Genomic DNA, 24,217 nt, shown 5'->3' on the forward strand with positions numbered 1-24,217 from the left:
AAAGGTGGGGAGGGACTCTTTATGAGGGAGCGTAGCAATAGGATGAAGGGTAATGGTTTTAAACTGAATGAGGGGAGTTTTAGATTAGATACTACAAAGAAATTCTTTCCTGTGAGGGTGGTGAGACACTGGAACAGGTTGCCCAGAGAAGCTGTGGATGCCCCATCCGTGGAGGTGTTCAAGGCCAGGCTGGATGGGGCTTTGAGCAACGTGGTCTAGTGGGAGGTGTCCTTGCCCATGGCAGGCGGGTTGGAACTTGATGATCTTTAAGGTCCCTTCCAACCCAAACCATTCTATGGTTCTATAAGACCTTTGAGATCATCGAGTCCAACCATTAACACTGCCAAGTCCGCCACAAAACTATGTCCCTAAGTGCCACATCTGTACATCTTTTAAAGAACTCCAGGGATGGTGACTCAACCACTTCCCTGGGCAGCCTGTTCCAATACTTGATAACCTTTTCAGTGAAGAAATTTTTCCTAATATCCACCCTAAATGTCCCTGGTGCAACTTGAGGCCATTTCCTTTTATCCTATCACTTGTGACTTGACAGAAGAGTCTGACCCCCACCTTGCAGCAACCTCCTTTCAGGTAGTTGTAGAAAGTGGTAAGGTCTGCCCTGATTGACCTCCCATGGGACATCCCATCAGCTTCCCTGTTCCTTCACTAGTGTCTCGGATTCCCGGAGCAGTGCTGTCCCCTGTTTTCTTCAGACTGGAGCCACAGTAGCCCCTAGAAGACACTCATCTGGCTCGTTTTTGTCCCTTTTGTCATGTAACCAAATGCAGGTACTTCCTGGCCTGTGAAGGTGTCCCAGCACAGCTTGCCTGCCTGGGGTGGAGAAAGGGCTGCAGAACTCTGAGGAGCAGGCTGTGAGCTAGGAGTTGTGCCAGGCTCTGAAACAGGTACCCCTGCACTAAAAACCACCTTGTTCAGTGTTTAGGTCTGACTGCTCTCGGTGCTCTACGAGAGGGCAGCACAGGACTGGTTTTCCATTACCTTTGTGCCTTCCACGTAAGCAGGGAAAAGCAGTGGGGCCACTGAAAGGCCATCTTTGCAAATTCACATGTTGCCACCAGAGAGCTCCCATCCTTCACACCAGTTCAAGGGTGAGGAAATAATGGCCAACATGACAAAAAAGTCCCTCAGTCTCCATGGCATCCCAGCTTTCATTGTAAGAGGCAGACTCTGTGATGCTTGTTCTGCCTTTAAAAAGAAAATATTATTCTTTTAGTGCTTGGCAGAGTTTTGCCCCTCCGTTGCAGGCTTCTTATGAAAGGGGGAATGTTGCGGCTGGCTAATCCAAGAAAACACAGTCAGCAGGTGAAAATCTGGTGGCAGCAATACAGTTTTTCTATCTTTGGTGGTTTGGACAGTCTTGCTGATGGAATAGCAGGGCTTGAGAGGGTCTGCCTGAAGCACTAGCCTTGCTGCTAGTAGCCCTACAGAAGAATGTGGCACTTCTGCTTGCGTCCGTGACTTACAGTTCTAGAAACAGTGTTGGCACATGCAGTAGGTTTAGTTTTGTACTAGTTTGAGTTTGTAATCGCTAGTGATATCACTTTTCCTGTTTAATTACAGGGCTGAAGCATTAACTCCCACGAACAACGTAATTCTGGCCTTTCCCATCCACTTTCCTTCCTTCCAATACCTGGCTCCTTTTCCTGCTCTTACCTGGCACTTCCATACATATATTCCGTTCTCCCACATTTCTGCTTTGCTGAGGAGACAAATCTTCCACACTTGGAGGAAAAGATGGGTAATTGGTTTAGCTCATTGAATATGTGAAACTGATAACTGAAAAATCACTCTCGGATGAGCAGTCCGAATGTTACAGTGATTTGGGAATAATGACTGTGCTCCCTTTTTTGGGGGCTGATGTGATGTCTTGCCTTCCTTCGGCACCTTTCCTCCCTGCTTCTTACCCATGCTGAGAGCCTGAGGAAGCCCTGGCTCACCTGGAGCCTGTGAGACATCAGCCAAGGAGCAGTTCTTCCCTTTGTGGCCATCCCCATGGCATCTTGGCAGAGATGAATCTGCAAACTAATAGTCTCAGCTCCCAGCTCCAGCAGAGATTGAAGGGCCCATCCTTGCAACGGCTCTCAATTTGCTCAATCTCCTGCATTTTTGTTTAGACACCCCTTTTCTGTGGTGCCCTATACCTGACAGAAATCTTAAAGGAACTGAGGGTTGGGGAGCATAAGGCACTAGAGGTAAAAACAGTCACAACTCATCAGACCTTGTGTCTCTTGTCCTGCTTCAGAGCCACTTCAAAGGACCTATCTGCCATCAGTACCTAAAGTCCATACCTCAAAAAAGTAGCAGTAGCCTGATATTTAAAAAAGCCCTTACCTCTAAAGCCTCAGACCAGTGGGTGTCAACTGTGTGACCGTGCCCCAAAGGTTGGCTGCTTCCTCTCCTCGCCTTGTTGCTGGGGGATGATGAGTGAGGGCCATGCTTGGCTGTAGATGTGGCCAAGAGGCAATCCTGTTCAAAGCCAGGGTGCTCTCTTGGGGAACACGGTGCAGAATCATCAGACTCCCTCCTTCCTGGAGCAGAACATTGTGCTCAGTGTTGTGGGAGTTTGTATTGCAATTTATTGTGCTCTGAAAAGGGTCTGGTGGAGATCTAGGCTTGTTTTTCACTGCGTGTCTTACTTCTTTCTTGGAGTCCTGCAGGTAGGTAAATTCCCTGCAGGTTTCATTATCCTGAGCACTGACATGCAGTCGCAGGATGGAGGAAATAGGTCCATAGGTAAAGGTAAAAACCCATGTTAGTCTAGAAAGCGTGATCTTCAAGGGAAGATGGAGGGAATTGGAAGGTTGGTTAGTTTAAGGAAGAGAGGACTTCAGAGGCTATAGCAATCTCCAAACATATGTGAGGTCAGCTGCCAAAGAGTAATGTGTTCTTTGTGTTCATGCCAGCTGAAGACAAGCTGTATTAGTCTTAGACCGCAGCAAGGGACATTGGCGTTTGGGATCAGAAAAATGTTTCCAAGGGTGAGGATAGCAAACCAATGAACTAGGTTACTTGGGAAAGAAATGAATGTCCTTTCTTGCAGGTTCTTGAAAAGCAGCATCAAGAACAGTGTATCTTCCATCCGTGTCCTCAGTTGGTCTGTCAGAGCAAAGGGCCTCCACAGCAAAAGTTTCTGCAGCACAGAGAGAGGAGAGTGGAAGCACACCTCCAGTGACCTGCCTGGCAAGTCTCCCTCTTCATAGACCTAGGATCTGCAAAGGTTGTGTGCCATGCCTGTTGGAATCTGAGTTACATAGCGCCAGGGAAGAGCAGAAGGAAGCCCTTCAAAATCCAGGTGGTTACCAGGATAATAATTTTACCACAGGAAACTCAGGACACATCTCTGGCACTTTTCAGTTCAGTGTGGCTTCTTTCTGACCCTGACTGGAGTTAGCAGTCCAGAAACATTATTCTTGCCTGGGGAGACAAGCCTGTTCTGCAGTGTTATACCTTCTCTGGTCACGACCAGTTCTGGCTGCACTGGCCAGTAGCATCACGCAAGATTGCCCCAAGCTGGACATAGAAGCTTGTAGCAGTCCTAAGTACAGGTCTGCCACTATGTCCCTGTTTCCAACAGGAGACTGCAGCAGCTCTGGGTAGTTTGCAAGAGGCCCCTGGGGGCACTGGCTTTGTTCTTGAGAGTTCTGGATTAGGCTGAATTGCCAAGGAGAGCCAGAAGCTTGTGCTCTCTGACACACACAGTGAGCTCCGTCTTGCTGAGGAGCAAACCAGCAGAACTGAACAGCCGGCCTGGAGATGGAGATCTCATCCGCAAAACAGTCTCCCTCCTGCTGAGTTCCCTGCTCTGGGTGTAGAGCCTGATTCTCACTCCAGCACTCAGGGATTTTAAATGGGGTGTGAATTAATGCTGGTGCCATATGAAGTGTCCTGTCTTTCTCCCGAGCAGTGAAAAGGATCTTAGGCATGAATGGGAATTGGCTCCAGTGATGCAGCAGCTGCAAAATGAATTCCACTTTTAGCTGAAATAGGTTGCATTTTGACTCATGCATTTTTGCTATCCAGATTTGCACTAGAAACTTATATCTAAAGAATGTATATCTTCAGTGATCATCAGAACAGCTTCCTGGCCCAGAGCAATCCTGCTTTTCTAACAGAGCTGCAACACAACTGTGTCAGCACCAAAACCCTGGATGGAGATAGGCATCCTGGAAGGCTGTCTGACCTGTAAGGGTGCTTCAAAGCAGCGAGACGCTTGCAGCTGTGAACCTGGTACATGTTTCAAAAGGTAGGATGGGTATGGGGGCATACATATTGGAAGATCAGCGTATGCTAGCGTGCATCTATGTGTGAATATCCACAGGCAAAAAAGAGCCAAGGCTCTTCTAGAGCGGGAGAACTTGCTTCATCATTTATTTACATGCCCTAACACTTGCATTTTCATGATGCTTAGATATTTCATGTATTTGCCAGAACAAACACAGCACAGGACTCTTCTAAGCTGTTGATGAAATCATTGAGGGCTCTGTGTCTACTTGTGATTTTCCACTTCCTTAGGTTTACTTTGAGATGTGAGCATAAAATCTGGCACTCACAGGCACCATGTGGATTTGTGATGGTCTTGGGAGCGCTGCTTCTCCATAAAACAATGTCTTGATCACATCCAAGCACAGATGTTGTTTGTTTGTCTGTGACAGGTGTAGCATCAATGATTTGCTTGAGCCATCCAAGTCATGCGTTAATGGAAATTCTTTAAAGAAGTTACAAATAGTTCATTTTAGTACACTGGTTCGGTAAACACTGCAGGGAACTCTTTGGAGGAGAGGCTGAATTATATAAATGAGAGAGTTATGTATAGAGGGGAAATGGACAGCTTTTTTATGACATATTACAGTGGTTATCAAGCCTTATGGTTTTGTCAGCCATCTAAGGATGTTGCATGTATTTTTTTTGTCCTTAAAATTCCAGCTGCTGGAAGGAAGATATTGCATAAGAGTCTCCGTTTTCTCATTTTAAAAAAGCAAGTTTCTAACCCTCGTGGTTGCTTAGAAAAACATGAAAACATGAGCTGAGTGTTCCAGATATGATGTTGAAATCAAAACCAAACACAATGGAAAACTTGGTTCATAGCTTTAAAATCCAGACGGCAAATAAACAGCCTTAGATTGGCTTAGAAATTCTGCAGTTTGGAAATGCATCAATATCTGACTTCTGGGACCGGACTGCTGGCGTGAGGGCACATGTGATTTTGGAATCAGAGTGTAGTCTCTTTTTGGTTAGACAAGACTGATTTTTATAAAATGTAAATATTTCTTTAAAATAAAATATTTTTTTAATATTTCTCTGGTGAGAACATATCTTTTTCAAAACTTTCTTGAGCATTGCTTGAGTCTTATTTTGTCTCTTTTGTTTCTCAACTCGTTTTCTTTTGTTCTGAGTTGAGAATTTCATCCTGAATCTCTTTTGGTTCGTGCTTCTTTCCCTCTTGACTTTAATGTTTCTGTGTGGAGATTTTATTTTGGTTTAGTTTTGATGTTTACCTCAGATTTGGTGTTTTCTTCCTTTCCTCATTTTGGCTTCTTCATCCTATTCTTTGCTTTCCAGCTTTGTTTTGAGCCGTTGCTGGAAAATTCCACCTTGGGTGGTGGGTGATGTTGCACCCAGATATTGCCTTTTATCGGCTGAGCGCGTGATGTTTCTGAGTGGCTCAGTGCAGCCACTCAACGTCACATTGGAGCTCGTCTTCTCATGACTAGGGAAGTTGTTGGCTTGTTTCATTTTTTCCAGAGAAGATGACTGCATTTTTGGTGAAAGACATGCACAGTGCAGGAATTCATGGAGAGGGAATTTCAATTCTCCAAGCAGAACTTGGCCCTGAGGGTCTGTAGTGGCAAACTTTGTGGCCACTTCAGTGCTGGGCTGTTGGGTGGTGTGAGAGAAGTTGGAGGATGAAAAACAGAGATCCTTTTCTCTCCTATTCCCTACTTGTGTGACATGGCAGTGATGACTGCGTATCCTCCTTCATGCTTCAGCCTTCAGGCCAGGTTGTTCTTGCACTCCACTCCTGGAGCTAACAGGCAAATCCAAGCTCAGATGCTGGTTTGGCCCAAACTGTGGTGCTTTCTGAAAGTTGGAAGATGGAGGTCTAAACACACTTGCTGTGGGCCTAAGATATTGGTCTTAGGAGCTGGCTGGATTGGGCATAGGCCCAACCACAGCAGCCAGCCTGAGCTTAGTCCTTCCAGCATGAGTATTTAGAGTTCAAGCCAACAGGCAGCGATGAGAACAGAAACCCTGTTGTATCCCAGGCCTTAACCCTGCCCTTTGTCTTGCAGAAGAGTCCCCTTTTCTGACCTGACTCCAGGTTTAGGTCATGAACTGTATTCTGTATTTGCAGAATGAAAATAAAGGATGTGCAAAGCCCTGGTTATTGGAGCCCCAAGGAACAGCAGCGGGATGAGTATGACCTACACGGGAAGCTCAGGAGTATGCGTTGGGGAAGTCCTGGTCCAGGGAAGGTGAGGAACCAGCTTACAGCACTGTCCAAGGCTGACAGCTCATCTGAAGAGGATCCTGAGGGACATGGGACAGCTGTGGGTGCATGAATGAAAGAGAGGTATGATGGTGTGTTATAGTTATATAAGTTAGTATATCTCTGTGTAGCCCAGCTGCAGATGAAATAGTTTCTTTGGAGCCAGTACAGCTAGTGGCTCTTTTCCAGAAACGGTTATCTTGCTCTAAACCTGTCCTGGACTGTTTTGGAAAGGATATGGTTTCTCTCCTAGATTGTGGGAGGCAGGCTGCTTCCCGTGCATCTGCATTTAGGGGAGAAACCACAGGTGGGCCTTTGTGCTTCCACACAGTATTGAACCCTGCAACAACCCTTGCAGACTGCCATCTCTCTGCTTCTCGTCCAGGCAGGCTCCCAGAATTTAGGACCATTTCTTCCTTGGGGAAATTTCACCTAGATGAGATGATGTTTTTAGACCTGGACCACCCAGTGATTAGGATGAGACAAAGTACTATCCCGGGCATGATTTTTCTTTTCCAGAAGCCTTTCATTATTTTGTTAAGGTTAGAAATCCACATTATAAGCTCTGCAGCTCTGAGCATCATATGTATGAGATAGAAATGTCTTAACCATAGACAGGCTTGCTAGAGCTTAGTCGTTAGAGTCTTTGTCTCCAGAGCTTAAGCATTTGTATCTCTCACCCTGTAGTAGACCCGTGGCTGTCCAGGGCTTTGAGGCTATATGGATAATTAGTAGTTAAGCTTTTATATTCCATCTAATTCAGGCCTTTCGCAGCATTATTAACCTCAGATGGCCCCATATGTGCTGGGTGCAAGGCAAGGGCCTATCCATGCATTAAACAATGTATACGACAGGCTGCCAGAAGGTAGGGGCGTTTTAAACCAACAAAGAGAGGTGCCTCCAAGGTTCGGGTGCCATAGGCTGGACAGGACCCTGAGTAACCTGATCAAGCTGGATGTGCTTTGAGCGTTGAGCTGGACTTGATGACCTCCCGAAATCTCTTCCCAGCTATATTACTCTGTGATAAATTTACCAGCATGATACTGCAGAGGACTTGCTAGAGACCTGGTCGGAAATCTGTAACAAAACCAGTACATCTGGTAACAGACCCTGCATCCTGCCACCGAGTGAGCCTGCAGCATGCCCTAAGGTAGGCTGAGCTATCCCAGCTCGAATAAATAAAAGTAAGAGTGGCATAGCTGGGCAGAGAGGGAAGTGGGGAGAGGCATTCCTTTGAGCCACACATCAGTTCATGCCTCCTAGCACGGACTGACTTATCTGTGTTTGCCACCCTTTAATAAGTGGTGTGTACGCAAATTTCAGAGGAAGCTTTTGGATGGCATATAGTGATTAAAAGCACTTGAGCAGGCAGAGAGAGATATGCAAAGTTAGAGGTGGCGTGGCCAGGTCTGTGAAGATACAACACTGCTGGCCTCAAGAGCAACTGGTTACCCACTTCTCAAAACACTCATTTCTGAACTGCTACTTAAAATTCCTCAGTGAGGACTTTGCAGAAAGCATGACCTTAGAATGGGTCTGGTGGGACTTGTCATGCTTGCTGGAGCAAGATGCAGTAGCAGAAAGAGTGAAAAATCCCAATTTTTACTTTTCTTTACAGGCTTTCTCAGCCTCTCCTCAAACTCTGAAGCATGTGGGAGTTTGACCATCAGAGCCCAAATCTGTGAGCTGTGGTAGATCTGAAAGAAGTTGTTTCTGACAGATCTGATGCCTTCAGTGCTTATTTCTCCTTCCTTCTCCTTGCCCAGCTGGGATGTTGTTGCAAGGTGTCTGTGATGTTTCTCAGCAGTGTTTTTGATATTTGTCAGTAATGTCTGTGCCTGGTTGCTGGGTTTGTTTGGGAGCAGCTTGCTGGAATACTCTTATCTGAGAAACGCCTCCTGCAATTTATTTGTTCTCTGCAAGGAGTTTGGTTTTTCCTTTTCTTTTAAAACCAGGCTTGCTGTGTAAAGCATGCAGAAAATCTGTATTTTGGCCATGTTCTGTAATATTTGCTTGAAATTGGCCAATTCTGTAAATATTCTTGCCAATAAACTTGAGAGAATCAACAGAGAGCGAGCGAAGCTCTGTCATGTGGTATAGTAAGAAACTTTTTCAGCGTTGGTATATAAGGGATCTACTAAAATGTCTAGTGTCTTGTTAGGATATGGGTAGGACAGAACAGATAAAATACAGTGGTGGAAGAGGCCCTGAGTGTCCGTTTTGTCCATTTCCCTGTCTACATGCAGGGAAGAACTTCATCATAGCTGTTTGTCTCTCTGGTGTTGTGGAGTTTGTCCCCTCTCCTGGCAAACTGCTCCACATCTGAACAGGATAAACTGGATGTGCCTATTCCTGTGGTGTTTGTAGGGAATCTGGATCTGTTGTTTCATTGCATGCTGAAAGGCATGAATTCATTCCAGAATAAACTGAGCATGCATCTGGTTTACTGGTGTGCATGTTTGTGCTTCAAACCCTTGCTTGAGTGATTGCCTCATGGTGCTGCCATTGCCTCTCTGCATTCCCCAGAATTTTTCCGTTTGTGAGCAATTGTGCTTTGGGGCACTACATCTCTGTCCTAATGAGCTGGGGGAAAGTTTGACTGACCTGGGAATGCGGTAAGAGCTGCAGGATATTTTTGGAGAGTTACTGAATGGTTTGGCAGGGTGTTTTTACTGAAAAGATGCTCAGGTGAAAAGTCATGATTCCCAGTATAATACTGGGAAAATTTACATTTATGTCCCCATTCCTTGTCTGGATTGTTTCTGTAAGCCTTAGTTTTTGCAAGTTTTGTGCTGTGCAAAAGGAGGCAAGGTTAGCCCTCTCCTTCCTAAGGCTAGGAGGTGCCCTCCTGGCCTACAAAATACACACGTGGCTAAGGCATTGCCATGTGCTTCACGATGTCTCCACCACCACTCCTTCCACCTGTCCCCTGCACCCTCCTGTGCTATCCATACAAGCCCCCTTTTCAGTTTGTTAGGCTTAGAGGTATCCGATGTACTTCGTTTGCAGTGTGCCCTGGGCCTAAGAGACGAGTCCCTAACCCGTAGGGACTTACTTGCTGATGTGCATTGGAAGCTCAGGGCTTTTGGAGCTGGGTGCTGACTTTGTCCTAGGGACAGCAGGTGAGGAGTAACTTTGGCACTGCAACATCAGGAGGCAGATGACCTCGAAGACTGCAGTTTTGGTTTGCTATAGACCTGGAGACTGTGTGTCACCTGGTGTGAAGAGTTGGTACGTAGGCCCTGTGACCCTGGGGTGATGCAGAAAGTAGTAGAGGGAGGTGAAGCCAGGGGTTTCTGTCCTCTGCTAAATGAGATGTAATGCAGTGATTTTTGCATTCCAGGGTGTTTCTGTTGTCCTTTGGTATACATCAGCGGATATGAAGATTATTCTGAATCTTCTGAAATCTGAGGAGCCTGAGAAAAACAGGTGGATGGTTTGATTTGTAGCAGGAAAGAAAAAAGTGGGGAAACCGTAACCGTTAGAAATCTATTTCCACCACTCATCTCCAATAAAACTCTTTGGGGTACTATGCAGAAGGTGTAGGTTTGGAAGGAAAGGAATCTACCTTTGCATGTATCCTGGGACGTCTGTGAACTTGACAGCTGAAACGGATGGAGCCAAGTAGGAACACAGGAACAGTGCTGAACTTTGGGCCAGGAGATGTGTCGGGCCAGATGGGAAGGAATCTTGGAAAGAGCAGATGGCTCCCTAGCTTTTATATCTCCTGTTAGCCCCCAATGCACATGTATCTTTGGAGGTATATCCCTGAAGCATCCAGAAGAGTCAAGGAGATACTCTCCAGATGAAGGAGAATCGGCTCTGCTTCCTTCCTCAGCTCTGTCTCAGACACTGGCTGGATGTGACCTGTTGGCATCTGAGGAACTTCCAGGCTAAGATCTCTGCCTTTGGCAAAGTCCACATGGTAAATGAATAATAAAAGCTTTACTATTTAAGGGTGCGCATGGGGGGTGGTGGTGGAGAAGACCCCTCTTTTATAAGCCAGGGCCTCTGATTAAACAGGCAGTGGGTTCTTGCAATGGAGATTAGTTGAGCAGTGCTCTGTCATCCACACCGGTTGGATTGTTTACTTGCCGTGGGACATGCTGTTGAAGCATCCTTATTCCTGGACTTCAGCCATAGGATAATCATGTGGGTTTTATGTTCCCTTGTTTTCCCACAGGTGTTAAGGAGAGACTCAGAAATTGTTGGCCTTAGCACAGCCGCGGGTAGGACTGTGGTTGTGGGGGTTTGCAAGCAATGTGATCTCACCCATGACCCCAGATGCCTTGACAGAACTTGGCATCTCCCTGCACTACCTCCCCTTCTGTGCCTGGCTCATCTTGACTCCTCTGTAATTGGCACTGGGGATGTTGTGTTGCAAACATACCTTGCTGGAGAACATTTCTGCACTTCCTCACAGTCATGCCCCAAGTCAAGGTGTGGCTGGTTACCAGACTGGCTTCATGTTTTTTGCTGTAGATCCACTGCTGCCTTCTAGCATTGCTTTACGTCACACTCTTCGCTGTGGGCTTGCACGTGGGCTAAGCCTCCCTGGGACTGTCTGTCAGGTGGGCTTGCTCAGCCTCATCCCAGCTGAGGAGGTGTCCTGAGCTTGGCTGAGCCACAGGGCTTATGTATCATACCATACCTGGCCGCTTGCAAGGGGGATTGCCTGATTGCTAGGGTGGGCAGGAAGGGAAAGAAGGCAATTTCCTGGCCATGCTGTGAATTTTAGAGAAAAGATACATATGTGGGGTTTTGGGAAGGTGGGCTGAAAGGCTTCCATTTGGTGAGACGCTTGGGCAGTGGAGTTGCAAGGAGTGCTCAGGAAGGGTAGGAAGGGTCAGATTGGTACCTGAGCACTGGGGTGAACAGAATAAAGGCAGGGACCGAACAGGGAGGTTGGCCAGTGTGTTTTCATGGCTTGGAAAAGAGAGGAAAAGGAGGGACTTGCCAGCCTGTGTCAAGTATATGTACCTGCAAGCCAGTGTGAGGTGTCTGCAAAGTTTTACAGAACTGTTCTGGTCCTATAGGTCTCGCAGAGAAGCCAAAGAGTAAAGGGGATAAAATGTATGTGTGGTTCTATACACACCCTTGCCCCTTCTCTTGTTGTCTTCTGAAAGTGCAGTTCTCCTACATATGAAGCACTGAGCTTGTGGCAGGTACCACTTTGTTTCATGGCTTGGCAGGTTTTGCTGGCTGTCAAAAGGACAGTGGTTAGATTTGGACAATGTTCTTGAAGGGCTTTGTCATCCTTTACAGGGTAACTCTTCAGAACATTTATGCCCCCTTGGAAGTTATCGCTGTTGGTGCCTGTGCTTTTTGGTGTCATTTTGCTGGATAATCACTGGCATCGTCTGCCTCTGAGCACTCAGTGTATTATACAGCTGCAGTTTAATTTTTCCCCCTCTTAAAACTCCCACTGAGCGAATTGGTGTGGTTGGTGACCAGGGCAGGTATTCAGCTGTGTCAGTCTTCACAGGATGACTTCTCTACAAAATAGGCAAAATAGTAATTACAGCTAAAGCCTCTTATTTCTTCAGTTTAATTGTGTATGGCTGGCAGCGAGGATGTCAGCGAAAAAGCAGTGAGGTTCTTTTAAAATTTATATTAATGGGAATAGACACATGGGGGGAGATACAAGAACTGCTTCCAGCCTAGAAGCAGCAGCTGCAGAAACAAGTGCTACTTGTTTATCAAGACCATGGTACACCCAAGAGGAAGAAAGTGCACGAGGCTGGGATTCCGCAGTTGGGTCCCAGGTCTCAGCCCTGCTAATGGTTGCCTGAGAGCCCTAGGGAAATCATCCCACTTCCTACTTCCCGTTCTCCATTTGCTTATACTGGAAGCATCCTGAGCCAAGGATTGTCTCACAAAGTTGAGAGCTAACCGATGGCCCTCATCTTTTGGGCCATGTCCCCAGATGCCCACATGGCCTGGAACTGTTGACCAGCTGTTGGTTCTGCTTGTTTTTTTTTTCTTTCCAGAATCTCTCATCTCTAATTTCAACCGTTTGGCTACTGAATGACTCCTAGAGTGGCAGGACACATTCACCACTTAAATCCAATGGTGTGGGCTTCACAATAGAGGATGGCTTGCTGTGGGGACTGGTTGGACTGTTGTTCTTTTGAGCAAGGGTGAGAGGGTTTTGGAGAAAGCGGCTTTCATCCGGGGTCAGGGTCAGAGAGGACTGCAGAGGCAATTACTCTGTCTTCAGTGGGATCGCCCCCGCCTGCCACAGATTTCAACTCGTCTCACCCCAGCAGTGAGTCACACATTGTGGCTGAGCTGGTTAGGCCCAGGCAGGGAAGGGAGAACAGCAAGCGATCAGGGCTGGAGGCATCTCCAGACCCTGCCTGATCCCTGGGCTGGAGTCAGGATGGGAGCAGAACAAGGGCAGCTTAGAAGTCCCTCATGTTTCCTTTTTCCCATGGCTGCTTTCTCAGCCTCTTCTGTTTTGTGGATTCCCTGCAAACCCCAGCTTCTGCTTCGTGCAAAGGGCTGTGCTTCCCCTGGTACCACTCCTCTTGTAGCGAGAACCCTCTGTGCTCTTTCTTCCCCTGCTAGGGGATGTCCAGTTACACAGACACTGTGTCTTAGGGACAGCCTCTTGGCTTAATTCTCTGATCATCCACATTGTTCCACCTGCCCTTGACATGATGTTCCCTCACCCATGTTGGCTATGGAAAACCCCTGAGAAGGCCCCCAGTGTTGCTCGTGATGAAGCAGATGGGGGTTTCTAAGGAGCCTAAATTGTCTCTTAATGGACTTGTAGAAGCAGATTTTAGAGCCCCTGGGTTTCAGGCAGCTGAGGTACTGTGTAGATGTTCTCTGCATCTTTTCTGCTATAATCTGTATCATGGTGAGAGCTCTGCAACCTTATTTTTCTCTCCTAAAGCAGCCTGCACCCTAGCATTCATAATAGGAAAGGTGAGAATGTTTTAGTTTCTCTTGTGATTCTGGAAACTAGGGTCCTGGCAGGTGCCTTAATCTGGCAGTGGGGAGAGGATTGACCTAGATTAGAGCCACCCCATCTCCTTGTGCAAGTCTTTATAAGTTAAGGGGTGAATTACGTCCAAAACTGAAAGTGCTGGGGCGACCTTGAAATATTGGACCCTTTTACAGCCAAACTCCTTTGGGGTGGGGGGAAGAGAGCCTGCATTCCTGACATTATTGAAGTGGACATTGTTAATTATGTGTGAAGGTGGATTACTGTGTGGCATGCAACGAGTCATTAATGTTAATAAATCAGAAGTACAAGGAACATGCCTTTTTCTTTATTAACAATAACCTCCTGGAGGGTCTTTGCCCCTATGGTTGAAAGGAAATATGCTGAGGGAAGAAAGAAAGAAAGAATAATGCAATTAAATGAGAGGTATTAAGGCATGTTTTCCATCTCCCTCTCCTGATTCTGGGCCTTGATTCAAATCTCATTCAATGTATTCAGCTCTGTTGTGTGTTCCTGAGCTATAACCTTGCTTGTGCTGGTTTTGCAAGCCATCAGTCGTAGTAGAAGTTTAATTAATAGCCACATTGACAGCTCCCCAAACTCACAATTTACTTCTTCAGGAAAGATCTGATCTTCAAGAAAAATGCAGGAAGATCATACAGGACGGGTTTTCCCCGGTGCAAGCTGACTTCAGTCCAGTGAACTCCCAATGGTTTGTGGTATTGTGGCGCTTAAGCACTGAACTCCTTGCTTGTGTCTGCAGATGCTGTGCCAGCGGTGGAGGAGGAAGCAGCTCTTGCCACTCAGAGCTTCAAATTACTGAGTAACATGAACTGCGAGATCTAGGGAGAGGGTCACAGTGGCAAGCAGAAAGACAAGGCTGCTCTCGTGAGACCCCACCTGGAGTGCTGTTGGAGTCCTCAACACAGGAAGGACACGGACCTGTTGGGCCATGAAGATGATCACAGGGCTGGAGCACCTCTGCTATGAAGACAGGCTGAGAGAGCTGGGATTGTTCAGCCTGGAGAAGAGAAGGCTCCGGGGAGACCTTTTAGCAGTCTTCCAGTACCTAAAGGGGGCCTACAGAAAAGGTGGGGAGGGACTCTTTATGAGGGAGCGTAGCAATAGGATGAAGGGTAATGGTTTTAAACTGAATGAGGGGAGATTCAGATTAGATACCAGAAAGAAATTCTTTCCTGTGAGGGTGGTGAGACACTGGAACAGGTTGCCCAGAGAAGCTGTGGATGCCCCGTCCGTGGAGGTGTTCAAGGCCAGGCTGGATGGGGCTTTGGGCAACGTGGTCTAGTGGGAGGTGTCCCTGACCATTTCAGGGGGGTTGGAACTTGATGATCTTTAAGGTCCCTTCCAACTCTAACCATTCTATGTTTCTATGAATACACTACCTTCCTATCCACTGCTTTATTTTTTTTCTCATCAAAACAAATTTTTATCCTGGAATTTGAAGGAAAAAGAGAAGGTGGCTTTGGGAGTAGTTTAGATGAATACTTTTGGAGAAGAATTGAATTTTTCCTTGGGAAGCCAACAAAGGGTTCAGGAGACACATTCTCACCTTTGAAAGTTAGGGATAGCTAAGGCGGTAGTCTTGCTTCTGCTCTCTGCATCAAGAAAGCATTACCCCACCTGGCAGAATGACATTATTTGGTTGCCTGTGTGTTTTCAAGCCCAGAACTGGGACTGTAAACACGCCAGGGTTCTTGCTTGGTACAGACTCAGCACAGCGGGACTGTGCTTAGCACAGTGGGACTTCTAGGTAGGTAACGCTGCTTGATGCTGAAGTGGCCATGGAGTACTTGTAATCATTGCCTCAAGGCATGCTCAGTTGCTCTCTATTTTCCTCCTGAAGCGCAGCTATGGTAAATAAGGCCTTTTTGTTGTTGAGCGATTTCCTACTAGGTAAAAAACTGTGCAGCTGAAGTGCTGAAGTTTAACGGCCAGTATCTAAGTGCCCGGTGGAATACTTTGACCTGACATGAAATGATTCAGAATAACTGGAAAGAAAATATCAAGTGTCAGTGTGGTTAATTAATTCCGCATCCAGCTGCCTAACTTCTCTTTATTCCATCCCCGCTGATTTTAGAGGTCCCTGGCATTTGAAAAGAGGGCAGGTTGAATGTACAATGTCGGTGCGTTCTACAAACCCTGATCGGGAAGTAACTGTTCAAACATCTGAGTGACAATTTAGATTTTAAAACCACTGATCTCTCAAGAATATAGGCTCGTGCATCGTTGTTGTTCCCCTTGCTGCTCTCAGTTATTCAGGTAGTTATGTTTTTTCTATTGGATAGGTGTCTGTGTGCGTGTTTGTGTGTGCATGGTTCTATTAGTCTATTCGTAGTCTTGTGAGAAACATCTTTTCCCTAATAAATATCTCCGAGTACTACACGTTGCTGCTGGGCTGCATCGCAGCCTTGCTAACCCTTTATGGATTTGGTTTCCTCTCTGTCGTGGTTTCAGCCTAATTTACCAAAACCAGACTGACAGATGGCCCTTCCCTCCTCCTTCTCCCCCCCCCAAAAGAGGAGAGAGGAGGAGAAAGAGATAAGGAGATTCAGAAGTTTAGAATGAACTAAACTACTTTAATGAAGAATTAATATTAAAATAAGAATAAAGAAGAGAATAATGAAATAGATACAATATATACAAAACCCTATCAAGCTCCCAGGATGACAGTCACGTCACCGGCAGGCACTGGGGAAGTCCCAGACTGGACTCAGCGACGGATGGGAACTGGATTCCAGCTCTGGAGTCAGGAACACACAGATCAGGATCAAAGGCAGATGAACAGACAGAGTCCTCTCTGGACGTCGGCCATCGCAGGGAGGGGGCTGACCCTTTGATCCCTCAGCTTTTATACTGAGCATGGGGCAGATGGGATGGAATACCCCAGTTGGTCAGGTTTGGGTCACCTCTCCTGTACCCTCCTCCCCACTGATGTGACCTCTCTACGTTTTTTCCGTTTCCAACCTTCTAATGGGGCAAATAACGAAATTGGCTGCCCTTGGTTGTTACAGCAGTAAGTACAAGCAAGGGCCTCTCTGCTCACCATCCCTTGGCATGGAGCACAAACATTGGGCTTATCGCTCTGAGAACGAGCAGTTTTCTCCACAATATGCCGTTAATTTCAGAGAGTTAGAGGAGGCCTAGCTAGGATGTAAAGTTACAGAACAGAAAATTGGTTCGGTTTTACTTCAAACCGGGACACTCTCAGAGATCTCACAATAATTTGCAGATTTTTCTTTTTATTTTTAAAGTTCCAGCCCCAGGACTCACGTGAACATATGCAAAGCTGGTTATTCGTTACACTGCATTTGGTTCTGGCTGCCACAGCGGCAGAGGAAAACTGGGAAATCTAGCCTCGATTTATGATTGATATATTTACAAAAGGAATCAGAAAGCAGATTAAAAAAGCATGTAGATTGCATTGGTTTTGAGATACTTCAGAGGTGATCTCCTAGCTTTAGGGAGCACGATTACTTATTTTTCAACATCTGAGGTTTGCTATCTCGTTGCTTAGTGACGGCAAAAACTGTTGTCCCTCTCGCAGGCCCTGGTTTCCGTCCTGAGTGACGTGCAGAGATTAGAGCTTTGTAGGCTGGCTTTCCAACCCTGCAGAAACCAGAGCGGGGTAATGTAATTATCTTTAGACAAATGCAGATAGCAGGCCTGGAGTGGAGGTACTTAGATAATGCGCAAGGGACTGCAATAATAGGGATTTTTCTGGGAAAACCAGCCAAACTCTGACACACTGTGCCCAGAGAATAGCTCTGCGTACACATTAGGAATCGCCAAAGCTGAGAGCAGATGACAAAATCTCCCACCCTTAAATATATTCTTTTCCAAAGGATGGCGGCCCCACGTTTATTTTCGTTTATTTGCTATGAAAGCAAACGGGAACATAGCCCATAGCAGCACTACCTGTTGGTGTGTGCCATCATACTTTTGCCTACCGTTTCTATTGTCCATGTCTTTATTGATCCTACAAATCTTACCCTTGAATTAAATTGGGGATTTTATCTTTCAGTCCCGCTGAGACAGAGCTGCCCATATAACTATCTAACTGGAAAATGGTCTGGCTGACTGTGTTTCACAGGATTCTCTGTGCCTGTTACAGATTGCAAGAGGGTTTGGCTGGAGGCTAAAGGATGCTTATTTGAAGGAATTTCTGCAAATATGAACATATTCTAGTAGTTAGACTTGTAAAAGCAAAGCTTTCATATTTGAGAAATATCCTTTTTGAGTGGTAGAGAATGAAGAAAATGTTACCTAATTTATTACTGAATGCTTGTGAAAGACTTAATAGTCATAAAACCAGCAGCGTGCCAGAGACAATGGAGGTGATCCTGCAGCGTGTCTCTGCACGTTTCCTTGCAAAGCTATGCCAAAGCTTCTTAATCCCGATCTTAATTATTTCAGGGGAAGGCATTTGCTGAACAAAGAACCGCAACTGTGTAAAGTCCGTGCACTGAGGTTTGTGAGGAGGCCAAAATATCCAGCCAGGGTGGAACCTGGGGTCTACCAACACCACAGCATTGTGGCTGCGCTTCTAGAATTTTAAGTGAAAGGTCTGATCCATAATCCATGCAGCTCTTCCTACAGGAGCTGGGCACTTGACCCCAGTAAATTGCAATGAAACTAAAGCAAAGAAGCTTTCCCTGCCTTGCTGTCGTATTCATAAAAGCCTAATTATTATCCAGCTGGCAATCTGAGAAGGGATGTAGTTGCGCAATGTAATTCTTCCTCCTCATGTTCACACAATTTAATTCTTTGTGTTCAAATGAACCCTTGCAAGATAGCCTGCCAGCGCGTTCCGTCCCTTTTTTATGGAATTATGTATTTATTATGCAAATTGCTGGGAAAAGGTGTAAGTTTTTGTTTGTGACCAGCTTCGCAGATAAGTGTGGGCCTCCTAGGTGCCGAGGCCAATTCTTTGCTATTCCTTGCGCCCTTCTAAGGTTCTTCTTTAAGGTTTGTGCTGGTGGCATTTTACAGCTCTGTGTCATCAGCTGCATTGCGTGCTCTGATCTGGCTTTCTCTCTCCCTGCTTGGGTGACTGGAACTTTCGAACTGGAGCGAACCGACTGCCAGCCACTGGTCATGAAGCAGCCTTGCACACTCAAAAATAACCATATTCTTGTTTGTGTAAAAGTGCTGCTCAGAAAGTGAGTCTTTGCTTGTGCGCTTGAACTTGCTGAAACCTTGCTATAACTGTGGGATGCAGCACGGCCTAAGGATTAACTGTGCTGTCTTTCTATATGTTTATATATTTATATATATATATTTTTATATATATATTTATAATATCTATAGTTTACTAATGATAATAGATGTGGTGCTCTTATTTAAGTGTAACAGAATGTGCTCTTCTGAAGGGCCCTTTGATATTTTGTAGTGGGCTGGTCTTTTTGCTGAATGTACACGCGTAGAGCCGCATGTGAACAGCTGGCTGGGTGAATTTTGGGGTTGTTCACAATTTCACTTCCCTCTTGAGGGAAAAATCTCAGCGCCCAAGTATCCCAGTTTGGCTGCTATGGGTGACTGCCTGGTTTTGTTTGCAAGCTACGGTGACTTCCTAAGGATTTCTCTCTCGCCATTGTTAAACATAATAAATGTCGCTGCCCCTTCCCAGTGCTTCAAACCCAACAAGCACAATGTAGAAAAGAGCTTAAGTCCTGTCTAATGAGAAGCAGCCAGGAATCAATGCTGGCAAGTCAACCCCTTGAGAACAGGCTGTTCTCTGCACTGAGATGTTTCATAGACCAGGGTTTTGCTTCCCCATACCAAAAAAAGCCTTAACCAGGCAGAATTTGCTGCTCTGAAATGCTGAGCAGACAGAAACCGTAACCACTTCAAAACCTAGCACAGAGGGTGTACATATATGGGGATTGCGAATACATCCAGGCTGGGCACCGTTGGTTTGTCTCCCGACAAGAAATCAATGCAATTACTTGACAGCACAACAGTTGTCTCTTCAAAAAAAGACAAAGGGGAAAAAAAAAAAAACAAAACTTACAAAAAATGTTGTGACTGTTGTGTGTGTCTGCGCAGTGCCATGCCACCCAAAGCAGCCTGGCATCTGGCCGCCAGCTGGCTTGGCGCTGCTGGGAACACAGCAGAGGAGCTCACTTCAACCAACAAAAACTTGAGGTTCTGCGTGGCCCTTTTATTGTGGGTTCTTGCAAGAATTAGAGATTCGCGTTCTTGCTCCCCACAAACGACCTTCATCATCAATATATATACGTGTAGTTAAGGGGTGGTATCATGCTTAGTGAACACCCAAGTTTGTGCTATATCCTAAAGCCATTGGACTTAGCAGTAGTGAAATTACGGCTACAGGCTGTTGTCAAGGGAGAACAGGAGTGATTTGATTTATAGAGAGGACAAAGATGGTGTGGCTAGTGAACCACCTTCTGGGGAGCTTGGAGGAACTCTGCACAGACACCACGCTACTGTGGAGGAAACTTTCCCCTCTGGGCTTCCTTGTGAAGCCTCAGGGCATGAGCTCTTTGCAGGCTTCTCCGCTTACACTTTGTTTCTCTGCGGTTTGCAGACTGTGGCTCAAACTTGAAGAAATACTCCTTCTCTATGGCCTGCCTTTTCTTCTCCACTAAGCAAACTTCTATTGAAACATCTGACCATTTCACTCCACTGTAGCACTTGCTGCTGGAAGAGACAGGAATGTCCCAGGAGTTTCAGCACAGTGCACAAATGTATCCTTAATTTTAGGCTTATTTGCAGTCGTGTGAAGCCACTGGTATTCTTCAGAAGCTAATCTTAAACACGCGCTTTGTGCTTCTGATTGGATTGGAGACTGAGGACAGAACTCATTTTCTTGTCAGCTCTAAACGAAACAATTCCTGGGGAAGAAAAACACATCTAGTAAGAACTAATGAATACAAATCTTAAGCAGTAAGGCTATTTCTCCTGCAGGCTGAGGCAAACAAATATATAGGAAGAGTAATACAGAAGAAAAGGGAATGGCCGAATTAATAAATACAAGCTGATGCAGCAGTCAAAGGCACCAGATTGCATAAAATCACTGGTGATAACTTTGAATATATGCTATCGCTGTGCCAGCATTTATGTTTCTCAGAGTGAAAAAGGATGCTGGTGCAAGGTTGGTTTTTTTGCTAACATCCCAAGCGCGCCAGTGCTTCGCTTAAATCAGCCTTCACTATCAACACCGTGGCTTTATTGCTTCAGTTGCACTATCTGACCATAACTGATTGCTTGCGGTTATTTGAAATGCAGCTTTTCTGCTGGCAATTACTTTATTTACTGCTTGCCTGTAAAACAATAATGCCTTCCCTTGTGGGCACAAAGGCAGATTAACATCAGTAATTAGTAAAGCAGATGTTTGTATGCGAATACCCATTTCTTAGAGGCAGATTATCTCCTGCTTTGGCGTAAGGGAAAGGGATTCAAATCAGGTGATGCTGTCATCCCACAAGTGCTGTGAGCAGCATGGGGCCCAGCGGAGAGCTGGGGAGCTCCCCCCACCTCACCTCCGTCTCATAGGCATCGCTCTCTGCAGCACGATGATCGTTGACCTTATTGAAATCAGTCCTGAGAGTTGTTTGGCATTTAATTCCTCAAAGTGACCGCCGGTGACTGAACGGGGCTAAGTGCTACTTGCGCTCGGTTCCCGTTGGCTTTTTATTTTCTCTTCCCAAGAAATCTAGGGCTGGGCTTTCAAAGGAGCCCAACACCTAGATTGAGGGCCTGTTTCCTAATAACTCTGTTCCCACTTAATTGCCTGAAAGGTGCACTCAGCACTAAGTGCTAAGCTTACTTAAAGTAGCTCCTTCCAGGCTACTGTGAAGAGCGAAGGAAGCGTGATTGTGTCTCGCAGGGACTAGAGGGAGGGTCTTTACTAATCCGGCTGTACTGCCAGGACTGAAATATGTGCAGAGCAGCCCTTCGGTGCTTTTGATGCCTGTCCTGGCACGTGGTGTTTTTTCAGCTGAAATCTATGCAGAAAAGCCACCCCTGGCTGCTTGTGGGGAGAGCTTGCCAGCCTGTGAAAGCGTGCGTACATGCAGGCCGTGGTCCTGGTTCCCTGGGGACTTCCATATCAGCTGTCTAGATTTCGGAGACAGCTTTGGTCTAGATTTCGGAGATCCTCCTTTTGAAGCCGAGAGTGAAGAGAGGGCCCTGATTTTCCTTGTGTGGACAAACCGTGGTATTGCCTCCATTCCTCTCCTGAAAAAAAACTAAAACCCTTCTGCATGCCAGGGCAGGGAGTGGACAGAGGTGGCCATGGGTCTTGAAGGAAGGCAGAAGGTAGAGGCTTCTTACTTCTCCTACCACTGCTGAATATAAGCTGGTATGGGGTGGGTTCATTTCCATAAGCAGAGGGCACTCTTCAGCAGCAGTGAGACAGCCTTGCCGTTGGCATTGAATCACTCTCAGCCCCATCTCATAAACCGCTGACTGTCTTGCTCAAGAGGCTTTCAGCCTATGAAAGCCATGCTTTTACGAAACGCCTCCCTTCCATCACCTTGTGTCAGTTACGCAGCACGGTGGGAGGAGAAGGGGGAAGGAACCCTGTCAGCACCCCAGCCTTCCCTGCTCCAGATTCACTTAGCGGGACGCAGAGCGCTGGCCCCAGCGCAGATTTGGCGTGCCGCCCCTCGGCTGAGAGAAATTGAAACCAGATGTTTAGTGTTCGATCATGCTTTTCCCATTGTTCCTGCCTCTGTCACAGTAATTACTCTCTCTTGAGGGTCGTTCAGAGTTCAGCTCGGTGGAGAAACTGTTATTCTTGATTAAAGGACTAGCTGCTTTTTCAAACATCCTTGTCTAATTGTACTTTGAAAGACATGTCACAGTATTCCAGAGCTCTGCAGTTTGCTACCGAGTAGAGAAATCTGTGATTGTTCCTTTGGATGTTAAAAGAGAGACGAGAGATGTCAACAGCACGGGCAAGGAACATGGCAGTTACCTGGAGAAACGAGTGTGCCCTGGTAACATAAAAAGCTCAACAATCCTGAGTAAAACTGAACCACAGGCAAAAAGGTAGATGAAAATGTATTGGATATTGCACAAATGCTGTTGAACCAACCGTGTAAGAAAACACGAAAGCCCTCTTTTTCTGGTTATAGTGTTAGCACACAGTATCACAAACTTTTGTAATGTTATAATGAGTCTCCCTGCTCCTTGGTATATCTCTTAAATTACCGGCTCCTTTGGTCATCTGGTTATTTGAGAATTTCTGTTTCATTTATATTTTTAAAAAGTGCCTCATAGAGAAAAATGGTTGTGCCCTTCAGAAACAAAATGACAAAATGCAGTTTTATTTCATGAAACAGTTCCCCTTTATTCATCGATTGTAGACTGTCATTTTTTCGCCAAGCCTTTTTTTCCTCAAAATTGCTTTGGTTCAAGTCCTGATTGTGTGAGGTTTGGACTGGCACGGTCAACCAATGCAGCTTGCTTCTGTTTTCGTTGTGGGGCTGCAGGGTCCATCTGGCACTGCCCAAGCTGGAGAACCGGGAACTCCAAAGGGCAGGTTTTCCTTTGCAGCCGTTCTGCACAGCGAAGCAAGGCATGAACTGTGTCAAAGAGGGACTCTGTCAGCCACTCTTTTTGCAGAATAAATGTTGCCGCGTCTGTTGGGAAAGACAGAAATCCTGGCACCAAAAAAACTCCGGAGTCTGACACTGCTGAGCACAGACCATCTCTGCCTTCTGCAGTTACGTGTGTTCAGCTGAGTGAAGTGTTGATGACCAAGGAAGAGGACAACATGACATTGACCAACATGCACCTCCTTTCAGACACTTAAAAAAGCTGTCAGGCATCACCGGGTCTCTGGATACGTCTCTCTTTTCTGTGGGAGGGAGCAGGAATGCAGGAGGACCAGGGGAGAGAACAGGGAATTTTGATATTGATGCTGGAGGACCATCGGTGCTCAGGACCTCCAGCACCTGGCTAAGTCACTTGGCACAAAGGGGCCAAGCTGTCTTCTGAGCTGCAAATCCAGCAGCTTTGCTTTGGGCTTTGCTTGGGTCCACTTGTACCTGGGGAGGAAACTGTAAGTGGGGATCATCAGTGACCTTAAGTATCACAGTGATATAACGTCCTGCCTGTCTGTGGCATGCGGGAAGGGGTTGGGAATCATTCTGTGGAAAATGTTCCTTTGCCTCAGCTGCAGCTTGGGGAAGCTGTAAGCAGTGGTTTGATGAGGATGAAACTTTGGGTTGAAACTCTATAGAGACAATTCCCCACCTGTGAGGAGCCAGTACATAGGGCATTTCCCAGGGGGAGAAGAAACCCAGGCTGAACCAGAGGACTGATCCTCTGCTTCATAAAACTTGAGACAGAAACTTTCCCAAATCTGTGCCCAGGCTGTCGCCACTCTGGGGGCAAGATGGTCCCTGTCTCGGAGAGGATGATCTGCCTAAGGAGGAAGATGAACCTTCTCCTTGCAAAAGGTGTCACCACCCCTCACATTACTGAAGCTCGTCTCCTCTGCTTCCTCAGTCTTTTCTGCTGGAGTGGCTTTGTGGCATCCATTATTCATTGCGCCAGTGGCATGTGAGAAGAAACTGAAACCCTGGGTGAGTGCTGGAGGCAGAACAGGTTAAATGGGTACGCTGTGGTGTTGGAGGAGAGGTGAGAGGGAACGCTGCTGTGTCACCCTGTACCTCGCACGATGTCCGCTTGCAGAAGTAACCATGAGATCACCAGGACTGTACCGAGAAATGACTTGCTGTTGTGAGTTTAAGCCACACTGGACA

At 46.3% G+C, this 24,217-nt stretch overlaps 1 non-coding gene across 1 annotated transcript; it reads left to right on the plus strand.

Annotated features, from left to right (window-relative positions):
• Nucleotides 1-9,297: 9,297 nt before the first annotated feature.
• On the plus strand, nucleotides 9,298-9,426 carry LOC141462708 (U6atac minor spliceosomal RNA). Its single transcript, XR_012463221.1, has one exon. It is a non-coding gene; the product is annotated as a U6atac minor spliceosomal RNA (small nuclear RNA).
• Nucleotides 9,427-24,217: the final 14,791 nt, after the last annotated feature.

The sequence above is a fragment of the Numenius arquata genome, chromosome 2, assembly GCF_964106895.1.
Source record: "Numenius arquata chromosome 2, bNumArq3.hap1.1, whole genome shotgun sequence".
Classification (NCBI taxonomy): domain Eukaryota; kingdom Metazoa; phylum Chordata; class Aves; order Charadriiformes; family Scolopacidae; genus Numenius; species Numenius arquata.